This window comes from Macrotis lagotis, chromosome X (genome assembly GCF_037893015.1).
Source record: "Macrotis lagotis isolate mMagLag1 chromosome X, bilby.v1.9.chrom.fasta, whole genome shotgun sequence".
In the NCBI taxonomy this organism is placed as follows: Eukaryota; Metazoa; Chordata; class Mammalia; order Peramelemorphia; family Peramelidae; genus Macrotis; species Macrotis lagotis.
Window position 1 is genome coordinate 421,082,329 of NC_133666.1, and position 26,955 is coordinate 421,109,283.

A 26,955-nucleotide genomic window follows, 5' to 3' on the forward strand; every position below is an offset into this window, starting at 1 on the left:
GTTAGATGATTCTGAATTGCAGTCCTAGTTCCTTTGCATTTCAAAATTTCACTTGCCAATCAATCCCTCCTTCATTTCTTTCATATAAAATCTGCTAAATTCCCAGTAATCCTGACTGTTGCTCTGTGATGTTTGAATACTGCTGTTTGCAGTATTCTCTCCTTGATGTGAGAGTTCTGGAATTTGGCTATCATATTCTTGAGAGTTTTGATTTTTGGGATCTCTTTCAAGGGATGATCAGTAAAGTCTTCAATTTCTATTTTACTTTCCCTGATTCTAAGATATCAGGGCAGTTGTTCTTGCTAATTTATTGAAATATGAAGTGTACAGGCTTTTTTATCATGATTTTCAGGTCCAATACTTGTTTGTTTGGTTGGTTTTTGAAAGGCAGTACGGTTAAGTGACTTGCCCAAGGTCACAGCTAGATAATTAATTAGTGTCTGAGGCCAGATTTGAACTCAGGTGCTCCTGACTCCAGGGCTGGTTCTCTATCCACTGCACCACCTAAGTAGGGCCAATACTTCTTTAATGATCTCTCCTAGGTCTGTTTACCATGTGAGTTTTTTCCTAATGCAATATTTCCCATCTTGTTCTACTTTTTAAATTTTTTTTTTATTTCTTGATATCTCATAGAGTCATTAGCTTTCACTTGCCCAGTTCTAATTTTTAAAGAATTACTTTCTTCTGTGAGGTTTAGGAATTTCTTTTCCAATTGTCCAATTCTATATTTTAAGGAGCTATTTTCCTAAATGAATTTTTGTACATCTCTTTTTTTTTTGTTTTTATACTTCCTTTAACCAAATTAATAAGTCTTTTTCTCATGATTTTCTTGTATTACCCATTTCTTTCCTTTTTTCTTTAACTTTTTTAGGTATATTCTAGATTTTATTTTTTCCAATTGATATTTTATTTTTTCAATTACATATTATGAAAGTTTTTAAACATTTATCCACATGCAGATGCATATTTATAAGTTACATAATTTCCTTCCACCCTCCCTTCCCACCCCAATCTCTTCAACAGTGAACAGTTTTAGTGAATGTTGTATATGCATATTTGTGTTTAACACAAATATAGATTAGTCATTTTTGGTATGAGAAATTAGGACCAAGGGAAAAGAAAGAAAACCATGAGACAGGAAGGAAAAATATAAGAGAAATTTTTAAAAATCAAACATTCAGATTCTGTAGTTTGTTGGATTTTTTTTTGTTTTTTTCCATTGGATATGGATAGCATTGTCCAAAAGAGGTCTCCCAGGGTTGTCCAAGCTCTTGCAACTGCTGAGAGGAGCTGCATCCATCAAGGTTGATCAACCCACAATGTTGTTAAGGTGAACAATGTTCTCTTAGTTTTGCTCCCTTTGCTTGGGATCAGTTCCTGTAATCCTTTTCATGTTTCTCTAGAGTATGACCATTCGTGGTTTCTTATAGATTGGTTTTTGTTCTTCATTATCAAAGAAGACCAAAATGACATCTCTATGCTTGAGTTAATTTGCAGTGTGTCTGACGGTGGCTGATTAGCCCAATAGGTGCTGGAAATGCTCTACCACAGGTTGGGCACAAATAGTCCATGGGAACACCCGGGGTGGGAACTCTAAATATATGTATGTCAGGTTTCCTTTGAGCTGTTTCAATTCTGCCTTCCTCATAGAGTGAAGCACCTTCACTGATGAGGGCACGCCATGCTGGGCAGTCCTGTGCCAGTGTCTCTGAAGCTGTGCAATCAGTTCTAAAGTTCTTCAATGAAACCTTCAGGGTGTCTCAGTATCACTTCTTCTGACCCCCTTGTGAGCACTTGTCCTGTGTGAGCTCTCCATAAAATAGTTTTTTTTTTCCTCAGGCATGTGTCTGGCATTTTAACAATGTGTCCATACCATCATAGTTGTTCTCTCTGTAGTAATGTTAGAATCCTAGGCAGTTTAGCTTGAGAAAAGACCTCAGTGTCTGGTATCTTCTCCTGCCAGGTGATCTTGAGAATCTTCCTAAGATAATTTAAATGGAAGTGATTCAGTTTCCTGACATGGTGCTGGTAGACTGTCTAGGCATGTAGCAATGAGGACAGCACAGTGGCTCTGTGACCTTCACTTTGGTAGTCAGTTTCTTCTTTCCCATACTTTCTTTTGGAGCCTCCCATATACTGGGCTAGCTCTGGCAATATTAGTGTCAACCTCATTGTTAATGTGTATCTTCTTGGAAAAGACACTGCCAAGGTAAGTGAACTTGCCCACAGCACTTCAAACTTCTCCATTTGCTGAAATGGTTACACATATGGATGGTGTGGTACTGACTGATGGAGCACCTGTGTTTTCCTGGTATTAATTGTGAGACCAAAATGAGCACAAGCATCCATACTTTGTAGCATCTCAGCTTCAGAAGCTGCATTGAGTGCACAGTCATCTGCAAACAGAAGATCATGAACCAGCAATCCTTCCTCTTTGGTCTCGACTTGTAGCCTTTTCAAGTTGAAGAATTTGCCATCAGTGTGATAGCAGACATTGAGGTCATGTTCATCCTCAATGAAGGCATTTAATAACATGGCTGAAAACATCATGCCAAAAAGTATGGGAGCAAGGACACATCCTTGTTTCACTCCATTGGTGACTGGGAAATCTTGAGAGCACGGTCCACTCTCCAGAACCCAGGCATACAGACTATCATGAGATTGATGTGCAATACTGATGAACTTCTCTGGGCAACCAAATGTTGACATAATTTTCCATAAGCCCTCATGACTGATGGATTCAAAGCTATTGTTCAGATGTTGTATACAGACCTCTGTTCTGTTCCTGGAATTTTTCTTGGAGTTTTCAGGCAGCAAACATATCAACTATTCCTTGACCCTTTCTGAATCCACAATGGCTCTCAGGGAGGTGACCATCTTCCAGTTGAAGAATCAGCCTATTGAGAGGAACTCTGGCAAGAATCTTACCATTAACGACTAAAACAGAAATACCCCTGTGATTGTCACAGGACAATCTAACCTTTACATCCTTGGGGAATAACTTCTTCATGACATATAACCTAGAAAATTTCAGTCAGTTTTTGAATGAGGGATGGACCCCCCTCCCATCTCGTAGATCTCAGCTGGAATAGAATCAGCACCAGTTGCTTTGCCTCTCAAGAAGAGCCTAATGGCATTCAAAGCCTCTTCTTTATTTGGGACTTCATCTAGGGACTGATTGACTTCAACTTGAGGAAAAAGTTCAATGGCTTCTGCTTTATTGATGATGGTCTATTAAGAACACTATAGAAGGAGCAGCTAAGTGGTACAGTGGATAGAGCACTGGCCCTGGATTCAGGAGGACCTGAATTCAAATCTGGACTCAAACATTTAATAATTACCCAGCTGTGTGACCCTGGACAAGTCACTTAACCCCACTGCCTTGCCCCAAAACACCAAAGAAACAATCAAAAAAGTACACTATGGAAGTGTGCAGACCATCTCTAGGATCACATCCCTATTGTTAATTAATGTGGATCCATCAGCACTGAGTAGTTGAGATGTACCATTTGTCTTTAGCCCATAAATAGCCTTCAGGAGATCATAAAAGCATTTTGATTTGTTACCATCTGCATAAAATAGAATTTCATCTGCCCTCTTACTGAACCAAGAGTCCTGAATCTCTATAAATTTTGCTTGGATTTTACTTTTGATGGAATTAAATGCTGCCTTCTTAGAAATGGATAAACCATCCTACTGGTAAACCTTGTGGAGTTCTCATTTTTCATTTAGTAGCTTTTTATGTCTCCAACATTTTCTTCAAATCAGTCTTGGTGTTTGTGAGTGTTCTGGCCTGGATGAGCAAATACAGTGCTGTACACCAAATCTCTGAAAGCTGCCCACTCCTTTTCTGCTCTACTGTTGCCAGCCGTGTGTTGACTCAGTTTTCCCTCCAAGTTAGTAACAAATTGTTCTGACTCAGAGAGAAACTTTGATCCTCTTGATATTAATTCTTCGAATAGTCATTTTGTCTTGGGTTCTCTACTTCAGCTGAATGTGAATATTTAGCTTAGAGAGGATGAGTCTGATCAGTCCAGCACTCTGCACCATACATTGCCTTTGTCATTCTCACATTCTGTCTGTCTCTCTTTACAATCACATAGTCTAATAGATGTCAATGTTTGCTATGAGGGTGCTTCCAGGAAGTTTTATTGTGTTTAGGTAAATGTAAGTAAGTGTTTATGATGAGAAGTTTATGAGATTGCAAGTCTTCAATAGGTGATTATTGCTGTTACTGTTTCGAACTCCATTCCTCCCAAAGACTCCTTGTCATGTCTGGTAATCTGAGTCTACTCTAGCATTAAAGTCACTCGGAATTATAAGCTTGTCCTCTTTTGGCAAATCTATGATAAGCCTCTCTAGGTCTTCATAAAAGTTTTCTTTAACTTCATCAAAGTTTGTCATGGTGGGTCCATAGGCACTGATGATGGTGGCATGGCATTTTCTTAGAAGTGGCAATCTCATTGTCATAAGCCTGTGGTTCACTCCTTTTGGTAAACATTCAAGCTTGTTGACTAGATTAGGGTTTTTTTAGGTTTTTGCAAGGCAAAAGGCTTAAGTGGCTTGTCCAAGACCACACATCTAGGTAATTATTAAGTGTCTGAGGCCGGATTTGAACTCAAGTATTACTGATTCCAGGGCCGGTGCTCTATCTATTGTGCCACCTAGCCACCCTGACTAGATTAGTTTTGATTATAAAACCTACTCCAGCTTCACAGTTTCTTAAAGAACAATAGTATTCCATAACATTCAGGTGTCATAATTTGTTCAACCATTCCCAATTGATCAACATCCCTTCAATTCCTAATTCTTTGCCTCTACAAAAAGAGCTGCTATGAGTATTTTGTTACATGTGGGACTTTTCCCATTTTTTATGATTTCTTCTGGATATAGACCTAGTATTGTTATTGCTGGTCAAAGGGTATGATCAGTTTTATTGCTGTTTGTGCATAGTTCCATATTGCTGTTCAGAATGATTAGATTACTTCAAAACTTCATCAACAATGAATCCTCCCAAATCCTCCCATAACCTCTCCAACATTGTTTTTCCTTTTTGACATTTTAGCTAATCTGAGGTGGTACATCATAGTTATTTTAATTTCCATTTTTCTCATCGCTAATGAATTGGAGCCTTTTTCATATATAGCTTTAATTTCTTAATTTAAAAACTGCCAATTCATATCCCTTGACTATTTATCAGTTGGGGAATGACTTGTAATCTTATGTATTATCTATATTTCTCTCTCTCTCTCTCTCTTTCTCTCTCTCTCTCTCTCTCTCTCTCTCTCTCTATATATATATATATATATAGTATATATTCAATTCTCTATATATTATGGAAATGAGATGTTTATCAGGACCCCCAGTTATGGAAATTATTTTCTAGTTTTCTGTTTTCCTTCTAATCTTAGCAGCATTGGTTTTATTAGTGTAAAAGTTTTTTTTAATTTAGTATAGTCAAAATCATTCATTTTGCAATTTATAATGTACTCTATTTCTTCTTTTGGTCATAAGATTTTCCCCTTTCCATAGAATCTTATAGATAATTTATTGATCTGGTAAATGATCTATGGTATTTAGTTTTTATGACTAAATTCTATATCCTGAGATGTGGCTCTATGCCTAATTTTGACCATACTAGATTCCAATTTTCCCAACAATTTTTGTCAGATAGTGAGTTCTTATCCCAGAAGCTAATGCCTTTGGGTTTGTCAAACTAAATTACCATAGTCAATTACTACTGTTTCTTTTGTACCCATTCTAATCACCCACTCATCCATTACTCTGTTGCTTAACTAATACCAAGCATTTTTGATGATTACCCCTTTGTAGTATGCCTTTTTGATCTGGTAGAGCAAGGCCACCTTCCTTTACATTTTTTTCCATCACTTCCCTTAATATTTTTGATCTTTTGTTGCTCAGTTTTTTGTTGTTATTTTTCCTAACTGGTTAAAATAGTTATTTGTTATTTTGATATGACACTGAATAAATAATTTAATTTGGGTAGAATTATCATTTTTAATATTATTAGCTTGACCTAATCATGATAAATTGAAATTTTTCTAATTATTTAGATATGCCCATATTTGTGTGAAAAGTGCTTTGTAATTGTCTTCTTTTAGTTTCTGGGTTTGTCTTGAAATGTAGTTTCCCAAATATTCTATGTTGTCTGCAGTTACTTTAACTGGAATTTCTCTTTATATCTCTTGCCCCTTGGGCTTTGTTGTTCATATTTAGAAATACTGATGATTTATGTGGGTATATTTTATAACTTGCTACTTTGATGAATAATTGTTTCAAGGAGTTTTTTAAATGGTTCTCTAAGTAAACCATCATATAATCTGCAAAGAGTAAAAGGTTTGCTTCCTCCAATTCTAATTCCTTCAATTTCTTTTTCTTCCCTTATTGCTAAAGCTAACATTTCTAATATTATATTGAATAATAATTGGTATCCTTGTTTCACCCCTAATCTGATTGGCAATGCTCCTAGTTTATCCTTATTATATATCATTTTTCTTGATGGTTGTGGATCAAGACTGCTTATACTTTTAAGTTAAACATTTATTTCTATATTTTCTAATATTACTAATTGAAATGGATGCTGTATTTTGTCACAGGCCTTTTCAGCATCTATTGAGATAATCATATTATTTCTATTGATTTGTTCAATTATGTTGAATATTTTCCTAATATTGAACCATTCCTGCCATATAAATCCCACATGATTAAGGTGTATTATCTGTGTAATAACTTGCTGTAATCTCTTTGCTAAAATTTTATTTAAGATTTATACTTCAATGTTCATTAGGGAGATTGGTCTATAATTTTCTTTATTTTGGTTCTTCAATTTAGTATCAGCACCATATTGGTGTCTTAAAAGGAATTTGGCAGAAATCCTTCTCCTATTTTTTAAAATAGTCTATGTAGAATTGGAATTAATTTTTTCCTTAAATGTTTGGTTGAATTCACTTCTAAATCCACCTGGAACTGGAGACTTTTTCTGAGGGAATTTATTGATGGTTTCTTCAATTTATTTTTCTGAAATGGAATAATTTAAGTATTTTATTTCCTTTTCTGTTAGTCTAAGTAATTTGTATTTTTGTAAAGATTCATTCATTTCTTTTTTTCTTTTCTTTTTTTTTTAGGTTTTTGCAAGGCAAATAGGGTTAAGTGGCTTGCCTAAGGCCACACAGCTAGGTAATTATTAAGTGTCTGAGACCAGATTTGAACCCAGGTACTCCTGACTCCAGGGCCAGTGCTTTATCCACTGCGCCACCTAGCTGCCCCAATATTCATTCATTTCACTCAGATTATCAAATTTATTGGCATACAGTTGGGCAAAATAGCTCCAAATTATTTCTAATTTCCTCTTCATTGGTGATGAGTTCACCCTTTCATTTTTGATACCAGTAATTTGGTATTCTTTTTATAAAATCAGATTAACCAAAGGTTCATCTATTTCATTGATTTTTAAAAAAAAATAAAACCAATTCTTAGTTTTATTTATTAGCTTAATGACTTTCTTGTTTTCTACTTTTTTTTTAGGTTTTTTTGCAAGGCAATGGGGTTAAGTGTCTTGCCCAAGGCCACACAGCTAGGTAATTATTAAGTGTCCAAGGCCGGATTTGAACTAAGATACTCTTGACTCCAGGGCTGTTGCTCCATCCACTGTGCCACCTAGCCACCCCTGCTTTCTTGTTTTCAATTCTACTTATCTCTCCTTTGATTTTTAGAATTTTTTTAATTTGGTATTTATTTGGGGTTCTTTCATTTGTTCTTTTTCTAGCTTTTTTAATTGCATACCCAATTTATTGATCTCCTTGTTCTCCATTATATTCATATAAGCATTTAGAGATATAAAATTTCACCTAAAAACTTTGGCAGCATCCACTGATTTTTGATATGATGTCCCATTGTTATTTTCTCGGATGAAGTGATTGACTGTTTCTATGATTTGTTGTTTGATCCACTCATTCTTTAAAAATTAAATTATTTAGTTTCCAATTAATTTTTGGTTTATCTTTCCATCATCCTTTATTATATGTAATATTTATCATGTCATGATCTGAAATGTTTACATTTATTATTTCTGCCTTTCTGCATTTGATTGTAAGGTTTTTAATGCCCTAGGGCATGGTCAATTTTGGTAGAGGTTCCATGTACTGCAGAGAAAAAGGTATATTCTTTTCTATCCTCATTAAATGTTCTCCAGAGTTCTATCATATCTACACTTTCTAAGATTTTATTCACCTTCTTAACTTTCTTCTTGTTTATTTTGTGGTCACATTTTTCTAGTTCTGAGAAAGGAAGGTTGAAGTTCCCTATTATTATAGATTTGCTATGTCTCCTTGTAATTCATTCCACTTCTTCTCTAATAATTTGGATGCTGTACCACTAGGTGTATGTTTGTTTAAAAATTGTATTACTATATTGTCTATAGTGCTTTACAAAGATGTAGTTTCCTTCCTTATCCCTTTTAACAAGATCTGTTTTTTACTTTTGCTTTATCTGAGATCCAGATTGTTGCCCCTGATTTTTTTTATGCCCCTGATTTTTTTTTTACTTTGGCTGAAGCAAAATTTATTTTGCTTCAGCTTTTTACCTTTGCCTGTGTATATCTCTCTGCTTCATATGTGATTTTGTAGATAATATATTATAGGAATTCTAGTTTTTAATCCATTCTGCTGTCCATTTCCATTTTATGGGAGAGTTCATCCCATTCTCATATTCAGTTAAGATTACCAATTCTTTATTTCCCTTCATGTTATCTTTCCCCATTTGTTCTTTTCTCTTTTCTTTCCTCTTATTTCTGCTCACTAATGTTTTATTCCCTTTGTTCCCTTTTTTCTTTAACATTTCTTTAAAATTTTGATTTTCAATTTATTTTCACTTTGCTTTCCCTTTTATCAGTTCCTTCTTCCTTTTTCTTTCCCCTCACCCACCCCACTTCCCTGTAGGTTAGGATTCCCAACTGGGAATGCATGTTATTCCCTCTCTGGGCCAAATCTATTAAGTAGAGTTACTCAGGATTCATATCCTCCCTTCCTTCCCCTCTACTATAATAGGTCTTTGTGCCTCTTCACCTAGTGCTATTTATTCACTAATGCCTAGCCTTCCCCTTTTTTCGATGTCCTTCTTTTTATATGTATTGCTTTAACCCTGCTTGTACTTACATCCTCTTTGTCAAAAATACATTCCTTTTATCTAGCCTGATAGAAGTACTATTCTCAAAAGTTGATTGCTTGATCGATAAGCAGCTTTGTCTCACAATCATTAAGTATCCTCTCCTCTTACATCTCATTAGAAATATACTTCTCAAAAGTCATGAATAACATCAAATCATAATCACTTTATACCTTACCCCCTTTTCAAGTACCCTACATGGACACATAGTCCTAGATAAGATCACTTCCTAATCACTTAGTATCCAACCCTTCTAAGTAGATTCCCACCCCCTGCCCCTTTGGTACTACAAATCTCTAGGTATCTAATAAAGTCAAGTCACTTCTGATTTAATTCTGTATACAGCCTTTAAGTACTCTAATTACTGGAACACCCTAAAGGTCTCTTTTAAGAACTTTAGTATTTGATTGTAAAGCATGGAAGACACTGATACAGGATCACCCAGCATAGGATGCCCTGCTCTGAGCTCTATGAGTAGATCAGAATTAATGTATCTCAAACAATATGTGGGATACATTAAATTTAGAGTAAACAACTAGATCAACTAGAGTGATCAATTAGAGTAAACGAGTTTGTGCATGACCTGTGGTAGAATATTTTGAACTCATCCACCACAGTCAGATGCACTGCAATTTGTTTCAAACATAATGATGTCATTTTGATCTTCCTTGACAGTGAAGGACAAGAACCAACCATACTTATATCCCCTAAGTACAGTCTGTTCAACTATGTTCAACCCTTTAACTATCCTAAGGGAAATATAATTCTCAAGCCTTACAAGTGTTATCTCTTGTAGGGTGTATACAATTTAATGTTCTAACTTACTTTTTTTTCCTGTTTTCATTTACCTTTTTTATGCATCTCTTGCATCTTGTATTGGAAGATCAAATTCTCTTTTCATTTCTGGTCTTTTTATCAGGAAACTTTGTAAGTCCTCTCTTTCATTAGCTTTCATCTTTTCCCCTAACAGAATACGATAAATTTTGCAGGGTATTAAATTTTGGGTTGTAATCCAATATAATATTTCGGGCCCTCTGATCTTTTAATGTTGGAAGCTGATAAGTCCTGTGCAATTCTGATTATGCTTCCTTTATATTTAAATTGCTTCTTTTTGGTTGCTTGCATTATTTTTCTCCTTTATTTGAGAATTCTGGAATTTGGCTATGATAGTCCTTAGAGTATTTATCCTGTGGTCTCTTTCTGGAGGTGTTCTGTATATTCTTTTTCTTTTATTATTTTTTTTGCAAGGCAATGGGTTAAGTGACTTGCCCAAGGTCACACAGCTTGGTAATAATTAAGTGTATGAAGTTAGATTTGAACTCAGGTCCTCCCAACTCCAGGATCAATACTCTATCCACTGCACCACCTAGCTGCCCCATGTATTCTTTCAAGGGCTATTTTGTCTTTTTGATCTAGTATACTTGAGAGTTTTCCCTGATAATTTCCTGAAAGATATTTTACAGGCTCTTTTTTTGGATCCAGGCTTTCTAGTAGACCAATAATTTGTAAAGTATCTCTCCTGGATCTATTTTCCAGTTCATTTGCTTTTCCTAAAAGGTACTATATGATTTCTTAAATTTTTTGAAGTCAAAAGACTTTGCTTGATGGAATTTTGGTGTCTCATAGACTCATTAGTTTCTATTTGTTCAATTCTTATTTATAGGGTTTTATTTTCTTCAATTAACTTTTTTTGATTTTTCTTTTCCAGTTGTTAATTTTAGTTTTTTGCTGAGTTGCATTCCCTTTCCAGTTGGTCAATTTGAGTTTTTAATGAGTCGCATTCCTTTTCTAGTTGATCAATTTTATTTTTTTGTAGAGTTACTACATTTCTTTTTCCAATTGGTAATTTTTATTTTTAAAAGAGTTGATTTCTTTAATCAATTTTTCATCATTTTTCTGCATGGTTCTCATTTCTTTCTTCCATTTTTCTTCTTCCTCTCTTCTTTGATTTTAAATTATCTTTTAGCTCTTCTGTGAGGTTTTGATTTGATTCCAGTTGATGGACTCCTTTGAGGCTTCCCATGTAGAAAATTTGACACTACTTTCTTCTTCTGAGGTGACATTTTTATCATCTCTATCTGCATAATAGCTTTCTATGGTGAGCACTCTTAGTTTTTCTGCTCATCTTTGTCATTGAGCTCTGCTCCTGGGGTCTAGGGAGTATAGACCCAAGCTTTCTGTGCTGGGGCTGGGGTCTGCATCCTGGCTTATCACTGGCCAAAACGTTGCCTCTGCAGCCCTGGTCTTGCCTGTGCAGAGATTTGCTTCCTCCTTTATGTCCAGGCTCTGCATATGCAGAGGTTTGTTCGGAACTCAGGCTTGTCTTTTGCCCCAGTGTTCTCAGGTTTGTCAGGGTTAGGATCCTCCCCTGTTGGCTTGCTATCTAGCTGTCAGGACCTATGCTGCACTGTGGCTAGGAGGCTCCTGCTGGTGACAAGGGAGACTTTCACTGAAGACCCTCTGGGATGTCTGTGTTTGAAAATTTGTTTTGAATTTATTTTATTTTTGGTGAATCTGTAGCTTTAATGTTTGTATATAGGCTTCATTTAATGTTGGGTAGGGAAAAGCTCTGGGAACATGCTGGTGTCCTGATGCCATCTTGGCTTTGCCCCAGAAATCTCCTATTCTCATTTCTTTGTGAAGTTTTTTTTCTCTACCTCTATTATTTGACTTTAAATTTTCTTTGAGCTTTCCAAGGAATTCTATTTTGATACCCATTCACATTTTCTTTAATGTTTTGCATGTCGTCATTTTTACATTCTTGTCCACTTTAGAGTTTGTGTTTTAAATTCTTCATCTCCATAGTAATTTTTATGATTATATTCTTGTTTGTTTTGTTTTTGTTAATTTTTCCAGCCTATTTCATGACTTTTAACTTTACATTAGAGTTAGGCTCTACTTCTGGGGTGGGTGGGGGGAGGCACTGCCTCAAGCTTGTTGCACTAGGGTCAGCTTGTGCTATTCGGGCAGACCCTGCTGTTGGCCTATGTTGGGGTGGGGGCTTGCTGCTGGCCTGGCTTGTGGTTGGGGCCTTGGTGCTGACTTGCTGGGGCACAGCCTGCCACTGTGCCATCTTGCCAAGATGCCACCTCTGATACACAATGCTCCCCTTTTTACTCCAGAAGATATACATTTCCTGCCACCCTTCTAAATTGTCTTGGGCAGGAAAATTGTTTCACCTTGTTCTTTTGTTGTTTTTCCTGTTCCAGAAGTCATTTTCAGGTGTTATTCATTATACTTGGGAGGTGATTTGGGAGAGTTCAGGTGAATTCTTGCCTTTTCTGTCATCTTGCCTCCACTCTTTTTCATGCTCTCTTGTTGTCTTACTATGAGCATATACCCAGCCAATTAGCTCTGATAGCATCTTAAGAAGATACTAATTCATTCAAATGCTTTATAACAACAATAATGGTAAAGTACTGTACTAGTTAAAATTGTCCCGAGAGAGAGAGAGAGAGAGAGAGAGAGAGAGAGAGAGAGAGAGGTGTTCATGATTGGACAGGGTTTCCAAATTGAGATACAACAAAAAGGTGGGGGTGGCCAGAAACCGCAGTATCATTTTTCATACTGAAGTGTGGACAGTAATTTACTCTGTTATGTAAAAATAAGTAAATTTTATAATCCAAGTCCATGACAAATAATAAAAAAGTGAAAATCCCATTCTTATAATGCATCAATGTTTTCCTCTCAACCAGAACAGGTGGGTTGAGTTTTCATAACTCCAGAACACATTGAGAACAGTCACAAATTCAGGCAATTCCTGACTTTCTAGATATTAGCAAAATATCACCTATTTGGAAATATCCAAACTTGGTAGTTTTTATACTAATATATGGACAGAGATTTGCATTTTTTTCACTTCCATCTCTACATTTCCATGAAATATTACTAGAATCATAAATCTTGTTTCAATCCTAAACTTAGTAGCAAACAAAAGCTATCAGGGACAATTTAATTATATTGTCAGTAGATTGTTTCTTCACTGCCATTTGCAGAAAGCACATGCTCTTTTAAGCAAAAAACAAATTTTAATGGTAATGGTACTGAAGTAAAAGCTGAGGGGTTTTCTTAAAGGATTATAATATAAATCCTCATTTTTTTGGAAAGTATTCCTGGGGGAAGGTGGGGGGGGGTTGCAGCAAGGTAATGCAATGGATAGAACACCAGTGCTGGAGTCAGGAGGACCTGAGTTCAAATCCAACCTTGGACACAATAATTTTTTTAAGTATTTATTAGAAATTGGTGAATTTTATTTGTAATCAAAATAATTAGATTAGTAAGTTTTTATAGTATGTATCTATATCTGTGTGTATATGTAAATAGTAAGTTAATAGTGATATTAAAATATATCACAGATAGACCAGTAATTCAAATTGGATTCAAAACTTGGATATTTTTGAATGATCCACATAAACATTTCTAGCATACACAAAGTTCACCTGGTTATTTTAAGAGATTTTCTTTATAGCTATTATGTTTAAAAAACCTGTTATAATTTTACATTTTGAAAACTGGAACAGTGGATAGTGTAGAGTCTGGAGTCAAGAAGACTCATCTTCCTGAGTTCAAATCCTACTTCAGAAACTTACTAGCTGTGTGTGCCCGGGAAAGTCATGTAACCCTTTTTATCTCAGTTTCCTCATCTGTAAGATGAGCTGAAGAAGGAAATGTCAAACCACTCTAGTATCTTTGCCAAGAAAAAATGGGCTCTTGAAGAGTTGGATGCAACTGAAAAACAAAATCATTCTGAAAACTGTTTGATTACTTTTGACTTTTGCTGTAGAATTTTTTCATTCCTACCTGAAATTTCAAGACATTTTACTCTAAATCTATTCTTTTCTTTCCATTGGATTTATTTGCTACCTTTAAAAGTAGAAAAGTCCAATTTCAGTCATGTTTGAAATAACTCATTTTAGGCAAATATGTGTCGCTCTGCTTACAAAACATATATGAGTAGAATCTGCAATTATCCCAACTCAGTTTCCTGCCACTGAAACATTTCAGCATTATAGCATTACAGAAATAGAATGACATGCATAATGAAAGATTTCAAGATTCACCCAAGGCAATTATTCTTTTCCCCTTAATGTGCTCAGCAGTAGCAGAGCATCCATTAAAAGGTAGTATGAATTATGGTTGCCTAGCAACTGGAAGGTACTTGTAACAACACCAAAGAATGAAATGGCTGGTTGATAAAATGAATTTTCTCTGAACATTAGCCTGTTGAAACTGCCTTTTCTTGAGGAACATAAAAGTACATTTATTTCTCTCATGAATTTTTTATTAGAAAATTATTTGAGTTCCAGGGACTTGAATCGTTTTGCTACAGAAGTTATTTGATTTTAATGTGTTGTACTAAAATAAGTAATAGAAGACAGTTTTTTCAAAGTAAAATTACCAAACAATCCTATATGAATTTTTGAAGGAAGTTACATTCAATAAGGCATACTGCTACTGGTTTCTAATTAAAAATGGCATTAGATAGAGCTGCAACTCAGATGCTGGATCTAAAAGTTTAAGGATAAAATAATGAACTCTTCCTCAATATGTGAATAGAAACATTCTGTTGTCAGTTGAAAGTGAGCAAAAGAAATCTTATACAAATTACATTGAAAAATTACTTTCACTGACTGTCAGTTGCAATACATTTATCTCTATGAGTCATCCATTCTCTTGTATTCTCATTCTCTCTGCCCCTTGTCTCCCCCTTCTCCTTCTTCATCCTTTCCTTCCTTCCTACAATATTGCCATTTAACCAAATTGAGAAAATATGTACATTTCACTGTCATGTCTAAACTTTCCTTTAGCTACAGTTGTTAAATTATGGTCTATATATTAATGACTTCATATGTCAGGAATAGATGGTGTCAGCTGATGCTTAAAATACATGCAGTATTTTAAATTGTTATGTTTTTTAAACATTTTTGAAATTTAAAGTAAATCAACCCTGCTTAGGTAAGCAGAAATGGCAACAAATAATAATTTAAGAAAGCCCTGTGGAAAAAGATCCCAGTAAAAAAAAAAAAGCTATGAAAAGGAAATTGAATGTACTTGGTGGTGGTGCTTTTGATATTAGCTTGTTCTCATGTTCTCACTCCAGCAGAGCAGAATAAGTAGCTTACTCTCCTGTATTGGCAAATGGGTAGATTTCTATAATATCACATATACCATATATATTACATTTAATAGGATATACTATATTAGGTATTCATAATCTCAGATATTGCTAATAATTATACTACTTAAATAGCAGAAATTATGTTTTATTGTTATTTTATATGAGATTGCTTCTAGTTGCTTACTATATTATTTATTTTTATGATAAATAATGTTATTGGATTAGTAAGTCTGATGGTCTAGTACCCATTTCATTAGGTGAGTAGTGGAGATATCTTTGTCCAGAAATAGCTGTTCGAGACAAGACAAGGGCAGGTTAGCCGGTGGGGGAAAAATAAAATGATAATGTATTGATAAATGATAAAATAATGCAATGATAAAAGAATATGGCAGGCTCAATATCAATAGTGGGATAGAATTTCAGCTTTGGAATCAGAATTAGTGATAATTTTTTTGGACTTAACCTTTGGCAATTAAAAATCTTTTAGACAGAAAAAAAAATGGTAAATACACACCACCCATATATCATCTATTTCTATGCAGTTTATGAGATTTAAGCAAATATTGACGAGACTTTTGTTTGGGTTTCCCAAGAGCTATACAGGATTATTATGAGTGTAATAGTTTCATGTTCAAGGGGGATTCTGCTGAATTAAACTGATTGTTAAACAAATCATACAAGCTCTGTTTTAAAATTTGATTATTAAAGCATACCTTTAAAGAGGATGGATCTCAATGCTGAGTGTTTTCTTTTATCTTCATTTTCTCTTACTTAGGTAGAATGGCTATACATTTTAGTCCAATTATTATGACCTCATGTTTTGTTTTGTTTTGTTTTCGGTCAGGTCCCTTGACTTGGTGACACATGCCTCAACGTCAGAGACAACCTCACTTTGCTTTCCCAAGAACAAAGTATTTCTGTACATTTTTTTTCTTTGAACCTGAATGCATTAGCATGAATATTACTGAAGTTAATTATAATTTATTTGGACTAAAATGTATAGCCATTCTACCTAAGTAAGAGAAAATGAAGATAAAAGAAAACACTCAGCATTGAGATCCATCCTCTTTAAAGGTATGCTTTAATAATCAAATTTTAAAACAGAGCTTGTATGATTTGTTTAACAATCAGTTTAATTCAGCAGAATCCCCCTTGAACATGAAACTATTACACTCATAATAATCCTGTATAGCTCTTGGGAAACCCAAACAAAAGTCTCGTCAATATTTGCTTAAATCTCATAAACTGCATAGAAATAGATGATATATGGGTGGTGTGTATTTACCATTTTTTTTTCTGTCTAAAAGATTTTTAATTGCCAAAGGTTAAGTCCAAAAAAGTGATCATATTTTAACTCATTTATTTCCAGGAATTTTAATTTAGCAGTTATCTTGTCATCTTGACAAGCTGTATAAGCTCAGACAAAATGTTTTATTTTAACTGATCATCTTTAATGAAAGACTATGTCTTTCGTTTCCCAAGACCAAAAGCTAACCAGGTTAACAAACTTCTAAATTATTTGATTGTAGCTGCATGTGCTATGTGAGTTTTGGAGGGCTTAGGGAGACAGTTAGAGGGATAATTCTTTGTAGGGAATATTTAGTATGAGAGGACAAATAGCTTTCAACAGTCGTGAAAAATTATTTTAACAATACACAGACTCAGGATGTGTTTTTTAAAAAATGACAGATACTTAAATAAAATCCCACTTCTATATCCATCTATGAAAAAAAATGGGAAGAATCTAACATTTTTCAGTCTTGGAATGACTGTTGCCTCATGAATATTCTATCACTGACAGTAGCCAGTTCAAATAAGTAACAACAAAAGGTCAAAAAGAAACAGAACATATTACTGAGTTTGGGGTGATTTTTGTTAGGTAAACTTCATAATATGATGAGTTATTGCACCTGAACTGACAGACACCCAGAATGTATAGCTGATAAATGCTTCTTTGGGTCACAGAGTCACTCTTCAGCCTAGGTATTGTTTTCTTCATACATTTTTTAATAGTGACTTAGAGGCTTCACTTCCAAATCCAGAATACTATTGTCTAGATATGAAAGGCTATCTTTTATGAGTTAAACATTTGACCAAAAAGATTTGTGCAAGGAAATACAAAGTTGAAGGACCAAGAAACAAAAAACAAAAAAATATATAAATTGTTTCATAGAACATTCTATATAAATAATCCCAATTTTACATCCTGTTGCTGTAATTAAAATAGAAATTAAATTAATGTAAATTAAATAATTTTGCTGTAATTAAAATAGAAAATGATAGGCTTGTGAAGCAGAATTGATGAAATAGTTTTTGTTAATAGTGTTAGTGATGAGTTTTGAGTTTGCTGGACTGCTTATGTAGTGTAAAAGTAAGAGTGTACTTTAGTCATAGTCTGGTATGGTTGCATCTTTTTCTTCTTATAACTCAGAATTTAGATGTTATAGTATAAATAGTAATAGTGGGGTGATCTCTTTTAGATAAAGCAGTATAATTTCATGTTTTTCCCTTTCTCCTATGAATGTGAAAAAGCCTACAAGACTTTGTAATATGACATTTCAGAATTTTGAGTCTGTAACAATTAAAATTTAGGTATACTGAGGCACAGAGTTCTGAGCATGATTATTTTACTAGTGAAGTATAATTTACTAATAAATAGGATCCCAACTTCCCCAGAAAAGCTAAGACTCCAAATAATAGAGATAATTCTCTTTTATAGTTTTGGAGAGAAAAGAAATTAAGATGGCTTAGCATTATAGATGGAAGAAAATATAATTGAATGGAAATTAAGGAATGAGAGTTATCAACAATCTCTTCCTTACATCTGTGACTAAGAAATGTTTACTGTTTGTGACCATGTATAACTACAAGAATAGAGATAGCTAACCAGACAGAATAGCTTTGGTGGTGTAATAATACTAAACCATATTCCCTAGTGTCTCCGTACTTAATTCAAGTGTAACAGATTTACTTGCTACAAGAATAGAACAGTGATTGACAAGAGAACTGAATTTCTGAACTTAATTATTTACTTGCCACCCCCCTGAATTTTGAACAAATCCAGAGATATAAAAGCATGACTTAGGTAGTTATAGGACAAAACCAGTGAACTTTAAATAGAATCAATAACAAAGACATAGAAATCAGTCAAATTATTTCAGTTCTGAGATAGAAATCCAGAAATGTAGTAGAAATCTCAGAAACAGCCTAATAAACAGTACAAATTAATGAAAATGGTTTCTCCTGAACTCCATATTTCTGCCTCCTGGCTTGATACTGTTTTTTGAATATTCCAAATATATGTCAGTTGCATTCAACATGTTCAGGAGAGAACTCACAGTTTTCCTTCTTTCCTCTCCCTTCTCCTCCCATAAGCTTCTGCATGTTCTCTTTTTTTCTGCTAATCACACTGCCATTCTTACAATCACTTGAACTTGAAACCTTGCTACCATCTTTGACTTTGTTCTTCCTCATTTCCATACCCAGTGCCCCCACCTCTTACCTAGGCTACTGACTCTAACTGAACTCTTCATTTTTGTTCTGGGACTCCTCTAATCTTTGCTGCACAATGACTGCCAGAATCATCATCTTAAACCCATCAGATCATGTCACTTCCCTGCTCAAAGACTGACAATGTCCATTCAAAGATTTCCTACTAATGAAGTCCAGTTGGTGATCTTTATAGATATTGCAAAACCCACATATCCAAAAGTAGAAGGGAAGGATGAAGGAGGAAAGGGAGAAAGGAAGGAAGATTTTCACTTTTGAAAAGAATCTCACTATAATCTCTGGTATCTATAGACCTTATTTCTTTAGATTTCCTACTAGTTTTGAAATTTTAATAACTCAATATTTTCACACCACATGTTTAGTGAATGTCTAGTCATCCAAGTGTGAATTAAATGATATTACATAAATCAGATCTTTTTAATGATGAGTTTTTGAGTTTGCTGAACTGCTTATGTAATGTTAAAGTAAGTGTATACTTTTGTCATAGTCTGGTTTCCAATTTTATATCAGTTGCATCTTTTTCTTCCTATAACTCAGAATTGAGTTGTTATAATGTAAATTTAGCAATGCAAAAGTGAAATCAAGACATTTTAGACTTGACAATGCTTATGGACACCAGAGATCCCTTCCTGAAAGTCTCAGTTCTAAGGATACTCAGTACTTAGAGTTTTCTCTTCTATGAGTGAAAATACTGTATTTCCCTCTGAGAGATCCATTTGTCTCCCAACAAAGATTTTTATAATATAATTAGCTTGGCTCTTTAATTCTTCACATTTGTTTGTTTGAAGAACTGTTTTCGCAATCCTCCATTGACTGTCTAAGCACTAGTAACTGATCATTACCACTGCCAGTCATCTGTCTTTTATTAATCTTTTGACAGTGCCCATGTACCTACCATGTGCAACTTAACATTAGTCTTTCTTTCTCCATTTACAGGCAGGAGGAAATTTATTACAGGCATATTACATGTACACATGTGCTTAACTGTCTCTCACCAAGTATGTCTCCAGTTAATCCCAATTTTACCTCCTGACAGACATTCTGTTGGTGTAATTTAAAACAGAAAATGGCAGGCTTATGAAGTGGAATTGATGAAATATTTTAAGCTAACTCTCATATTACTCATTTCCTCTAGGTCTTTTCCTATTAACTGATGCTTTGCTTTTGACATAAGTTGAAAGGATCTCAGCAACATAAGTACATATATTAGGTCCAGTCCCCAGAATTCTTCCTGGTAGAGTCTCTACAGTCTTCAATTCTGAAGATTCTACCATATTTGAAAAATCTTAAGAAGAAAAATCCTTTTTTGAAACTAAGTCATGTCCTTATGATCCCTCTATATAGACTGGTTTAGGGAATGGATGTGGAAGATTAATTTATTTATAATGTTTATAGAAAAAATGTGACTGCTGTGAACATATACCAGAACCTTAATATGCTAACCTTAAATCCTGTGTCATGAATTACATTATAGATGAGAATCTGTTATAATAGACACAGACTCAGGAACCTCACAGTATTTCTCATATCTAATTAGCCATTTTATTAAACATTTGCATATAGGATTTTACAAAGTCCTATTGATTCTAGCATTGTTTCTAGTGACAGGTCATAACTGTTAGAACTTTAGGATTTGCAAAGGCCTTTACAAATATTACCTCTTTTGATCCTTACAACTACTCTACAAGGTAAGTTCTATTGTTATCCTATTTCACAGTTAACAAAATAGAGGCAGACAGAAGTTAAGTGATTTGTTCAGGGTCACATAGCCAGTAAGTGTTTGAGGAAAAATTTGAATTTAGATCTTCCAGACTCTGGTCCCACTACTCTAGCTCCTGTACCACCTAGCTGTCTCTGATTTAGGCTAAGTTTGAATTCTATCCCTCATACCACCTATGTCATCTTGGTAAGTTTCTTAACCTCTCTGAGACCCAACCCTCATCAGTAAAATGAGAATATTAGATTAGAAGATTTACCCCTTCCCCCTCTCATTCAATGATCCAGTGATTATTATGGAGATAGTGTTACAGCTACAAAACATGAATTGTGAATAGGAATTGAAAGAGCACATCATGGATCAGTCTTTCATGTCAGCTAACATTTTGTAATGGAATATAAGAAAAAGATATCCTTTCAAATATTACTACAGAGAAACATTTTAATATCTAAGTAATTGCAAATGGGTTTGAAACATGAGAAATTGGATCTTATGAATGCTGGATTCGAGGATCATCCATTTAGAGTTGGAAGGACCCAGTTCAACTTTCTTTATGAGTTGGATGATGAGAAAATTGAGGCACTGAATGATTAAGGGACTTTTCTAAGATCATATAGCTAGTAGATATTCAACCTAAGTCTTCCTGATTCCAAGCCCAGTGCTCTTTCTGTTATATGATATTGGTCCCTCTTATCTTTGCTCATATTTCACTAGTTTTTTCTCATACTGGGGACAGTAGAAACCTTGATCAATGAATCTCAGATATGCAAAGAGGCTTGAAGGCTCCTTAAAGACACTAATTCTACTCAGTGCTAGAAGAATTGGACCCAAGACTTCCTGGACAAATAGGGACCCTATTTTTAAGCCCTTCGAAAGAAAAGTCAGCATTTGTCTTCATGAAACATTCCCACACTTTGGAATTTTAGTCATGTACCCAGTCAGAAGTCTATTCTTTAGGCTGAACTTTGCCCAATGCTTCACAGTTTCAGGTTACATCCTCCTTGTTCTCCAGAAATTAAGTAATCTTATAGAAACCCAAACTGCTTCAAATGCTCTGTAGGAATATAAAATTAATTATTATAGTGTATTCTGAAATCATCATGTTCAATTTAGAATCACTTTATTTTCAGTGTTATATATCACATTATATTTAGGATAGAGTGCTAAATACTTTAAAAGGATATTTATTGTGTATATTATTATGCATGCAGACAGTCTTGAGGAAGACACCGGGAACTGGAAGCTACTATTTGTGAAATTTGTACTAAAGTGAAATTATCATAGGTTCATAGTGGACAGGATTAAAAAAAAGGGGGTGAAAAGATATTTTTAAAAAATGTATTGTAGGGGCGGCTAGGTGGTATAGTGGATAAAGTACCGGCCCTGGAGTCAGGAGTACCTGGGTTCAAATCTGGTCTCAGACACTTAATAATTACCTAGCTGTGAGGCCTTGGGCAAGCCACTTAACCCCGTTTGCCTTGCAAAAACCTAAAAAAGAAAAAAGTACTGTAAAAGGGAAGTATATTGAACTAAGTCTAGAATTTTGGAACTTAAAGGGCCATAAAACAGCATACCCTTTGATCTAACTATACCTCTGCTAGATCTGTATGATAAGACCCCCACACCTCTCTACTCTTAGTTTGTTGATCCTGAAACTTTAATTTTGAAAAATGCGTTGAATTACAAGTTTTGCTTTTCCTACGGAAAACATATTTTCATCCTGCCAGTGTCTCTCTCCATCTCCCTAATTTAACTGCCCTCTCACTACATCCTTACTTCCTGTCTGAGGCCCCCCCTTTAATGTCCAAAGTCTAAACCACACCCTTGCATCTGCCAAAAACATTTTTTTGTTTACCTCACCCTATATAAGAAGCCTATCCCCAATCCTTCAGTGCTAGAGCTGCTCCCTAGCCCCCTATAACCCAGCATTCTGCCAGTAAAGCCTCCTTGACTGAGAGATGATCTGTGTCAGTGTATATTCTTTCTTAGGCTCCTCTGCTCCAGACCCCAACATATACCCCAAGGAAATTTTTTGTTTTTTCTTTTTGTGAGGCAGTGGGGTTAAGTGACTTGTCCACAGCCAGGTAATTATTACGTGTCTGAGGCCACATTTGAACTCAGGAACTCCGGACTCCAGGGCCGGTGCTCTATCCACTGTGCCACCTAGTTGCCCTGGAAATGTTTTAAATAGAGAAGAAGATCTGTTTCTGGGTACAGTTGGGAAATGACTGATCAAACTGTGCCTTATAATTATAATGTAATATTATTTTAGGAAAAACCTGGAAAAACATTCATGAATTGATGCAGAGTTATCTGCCTAAAGAGAAGGAACTGATAGAGTCCGAATATGGACTGAAGCATTACTCCTGTTCTTCCTCTCTACCTATCTTCACTCCTTCTGTCCTTCTTTCCTTTAATCCTTCCTTCCTACTCCCCCCCCCAACAAAATGACTAATATGGAAATGTGTTTTACATGATTGCACATGTGGAGTAGAGGAAAGGAGAGAATTTGAAACTGAAAATGAAAAAAAAAATAAAAGAATGTTAAAATTGTTTTATTTACAGGTAATTAGAAGGAGAAAATGAAATATTCAAATAGAAAAAGAAAGAAGCAAGGTTACAACCCCACAAAATTTAACATTTTTGAAAACTCCAAAGCAACTCTTACCACCATTTCTTTGGCCATCTTAATTTGGTGAAATGGAACCATGGAAATAGTCTTCTGGAGCAGTTTGACAGGTTTTTGCAACATTTCATTCAATTTTATAAATCATTTTGTGGAGACAAATGATTTATTACTATTGTAATAAACTTCATTAGGGGATTACTTTGAATAAAATGTCAAATCCTGTGGAATGATGACCAGTTATCCTTTGTTTTGATCAGTTCTTTGGATCTATGAACAGCCATTTCAGTCTTCCTTGGGAGGAGGGGAAGCAATCAATTCATATGTAAAATAAAAACATTTGGTCTTCTTTTTCTAGGCCATTTATCAGTGCTAGAGTATATTGTTAACTTTTGAAGTTGCAAAATTATTTTTTAAAAAATTAACTTCAGGAGGAGAGGGGCAGAGCCAAGATGGCGACAAGAGAGGATCCTCTCTTAAGCGCTCTCCCATAAAACTTATAAACTAAGGACTCTGACTAAATTTTCAAGAGACAGAACCCACAGAGAGACCCAGTGAGGCAGTTCTCCTACTCAAGGTAAACTGTAAAAGAGCAGAAAGGCTCTGCTCCCCGGGGTCAGAGGGGCGGCCCGCCGGAGGGGTGGCCCGACAGAGCAAAGAACTTCAGCCTCCCGGAGGCAGCCCCAGGGTGCTGGGAGCCACGGCTCACAGCAGCCAGGGCGTTTCCTGACTATGCCCTAGGGAGCATCAGGCACAACTTGGGGGAACAGTGGGGGCACCTCTGCCAGAGCAAGCACATGAAGCCCAGCCCTCAGGGCACACAGCTAGCAGCATGGCCAAAGCAGTCCAGATCCAGGAAACAGAAGCTGGCAGAGCCGGTAAGCAGGAGCCCCCAGGGCATGAGCCCATTGAGCTGAGGGAGGGGAGTGAAGAGAGAGAGAGAGAGACTTCAGAGCTCTGCCCCTGGAACAGGACTCTGGGGTTCTGACCACATTCAGATCCTGATTGCAGTCTAGGCCCCCCCATAGAATAGCCCCATGGCAGAGCGGGGCGCATATGGTCATTCACAGACCAGGAGGAGGACAAAGCCTCACACACTGAGACCCTTGTGGGAGTGTCCCAAAAGCTCAGGAAGCACCCCAAAAACAGGCTTAGGCTGGGAAAATGAGCAAGCAGAGGAAAAAGAGGAACACCATTGAGAAATATTTTGCATGTGAGCCCAAGAAGGATCAAAACACTCAGTCTGAAGATGAGGAAGCACAAGCTCCTGCATCTAAAGACTCCAAGAAAAACAGAAATTGGGATCAGGCTATGACAGAGCTCAAAAAGGACTTTGAAAATCAAATGAGGGAGTTAGAAGAAAAACTGGGAAAAGAAATGAGAGAGATGCAGGAAAAACATGAAAATGAAGTCAACAGCTTAGTCAAGGAAATCCAAAAAAAAATGCTGAAGAAAATAGCATGCTAAAAAACAGCTTAGGTCAAATGGATAAAACAGTTCAAAAAAGTTATTGAGGAGAAAGAAGAATGCTTTAAGAAGCAGAATTGGCCAGATGGAAAAAGAGATAAGTAAGTTCTCTGAGAACAAATCCTTCAGACAAAGAATAGAATTCAGGGAGATTGATGAATTTACGAGAAATCAAAAGAATGAAAAAATTAGAAGAAAATGTGAAACATCTCATTGAAAAAACAACTGAAAATTTGAGATCAAAGCAATTATTTCTACTTGGATGAAATAATTGCTTTGATCTCAAATTTTCCTGGAACTCTGACTGCACCTCTCTTTTGTTCCTGTTTCATCCTATTTTATAATTGTGTATTCATTATTTCCAATCTGTAGGCTTGAAACTCCTCGAGACCATCTATGGCTATGTGTATTATTCAACTCTATACTTCTAGGACCTAGCAAGCAAAAATTCCTCAATAAATATTTGTTGTCTGACAAAAAAACAACTGATATGGAAAACAGATTTAGGACAGATAATTTAAAAATTATTGGAATACCTGAAATTCACGATCAGGAAAAGAGCCTTGACATCATTTTCAAAGAATTACTACAGGAAAATTGCCCTGATATCCTAGAAGCAGAGGGCAAAATAGAAATGGAGAGAATCCACCAATCCCCCTGAGAAAGAAATCCCCAAAAAACCAACCCCTAGGAATATTATAGCCAAGTTCCAGAACTCCCAAGTCAAAGAGAAAATACTACAAGCAGCCAGAAGGACACAATTCAAATACCATGGAGCTGCAATCAGGATCTCACAGGACTTAGCAGCAACTACATCAAAAGCTCATAGGGCTTGGAATATAATATACCAGAAGGCAAAAGAGCTTGGAATGCAACCGAGAATCAACTACCCAGCAAAACTGAATGTCCTCTTCCAGGGAAAAAAGATGGATTTTCAATGAACCAAGGGAATTTCAAATGTTCTTGTTGGAATGGCCAGAGCTGAACAGAAGGTTTGATCTTCAAATACAGGACTCAGGTGAAGCATGGAGATTGGAGGAGAGGGGGAAAATATGAGGGACTTAATTATGATGAACTACATGTTTTCCTGTATAGAAAAATGACACTGATAATACTCATATGAACCTTCTCAGTTAATAGAGCAGGTAGAGGGAGCTTTTATAGATGAAGCACAGGAGAAAGCTGAATTTGAAGATAAAATATGGTGTAAAAATGGAGTCAACAGAAAAAAGGGAAATGTAATGGGAAAAAGAAAAAGGAGAGAGGAGAGGAATAGGCCAAGAAATTTCATATAATAAGATTTTTCTTTGTTACAATGAGCTATTGCAATGATATGGAAGGGGGGAAAGCAAGGTGGAATGAGGGAATCTTCGCTCTCATCAGAGTTGGGTAGAAGAGGAAACAGCATATATACTCAATGGGGTATAGACATCTAGAGTAAGAAGGAGGGGACAGGTGGGGATGTGAATGATGGAGGAGAGGATGGACCATGGCGGGGAGAGTGGTCAGATGTAACACATTTTCTTTTTTACTTATTGCAAGGGGCTGGGATTGGAAGGCCTGCCCAGGACCACAGGGCCAGGTGGATGCTGGGCCTAAGGGGTGGTATGGGGGCTCAGGGCTTCTTGGCCCCAGGACCAGGGATCTGTCTGCTGCACCACTCAGCTACCCTACAGCAGATTCAGAGTGAAAGGAGAGAGAAAATAGAGTACATGGTAGTGGAGAAATAAGAAAGGAGGGAGTTGCGATCAGCAATGGCAACGGTGGAAAAATATGGAAGTAACTTTTGTGATGGACTCATCATAAAGAATGTGATCCACCCACACAGACTGAACACAGACTGAAGCACATTATTATTATTATTATTATTATTATTATTATTATTATTATTACTTGGGGGGTGCAGGGCAAATGGGGCTGGGTGGCCTGCCTAACCACATAGCAGGGTGATTGTTGGGTGTCTGAGGCCAGATTTGGACCCAGATGCTCCTGGCTCAAGGGCCGGTGCTCTGTCTGCCACCCGACTGCCCCTACTATTATTACTATTTTATTTTATTTTGAGTCTTTTTTTTCTTTTTTTTTGTTTTTTGCAGGGCAGTGGGGTTGGGGTGGCTTGCATGTCACACAGCTGGGTGTATGGGGCCAGATATGGGCTTGGATGCTCCTGGCTCCAGGGCTGCTGCTCCATCTACTGCGCTACCAATACTACAATTATTACTATTATTTTTTAATCTTAATTTTAATTTTTTTCTCTCTCCCCTTTACTTTATCGCTCAAGCAAGTCTATATTTTTGGTGGGGAGGGGGTATTTTGTTTACTCTTAAGCAAGAATAT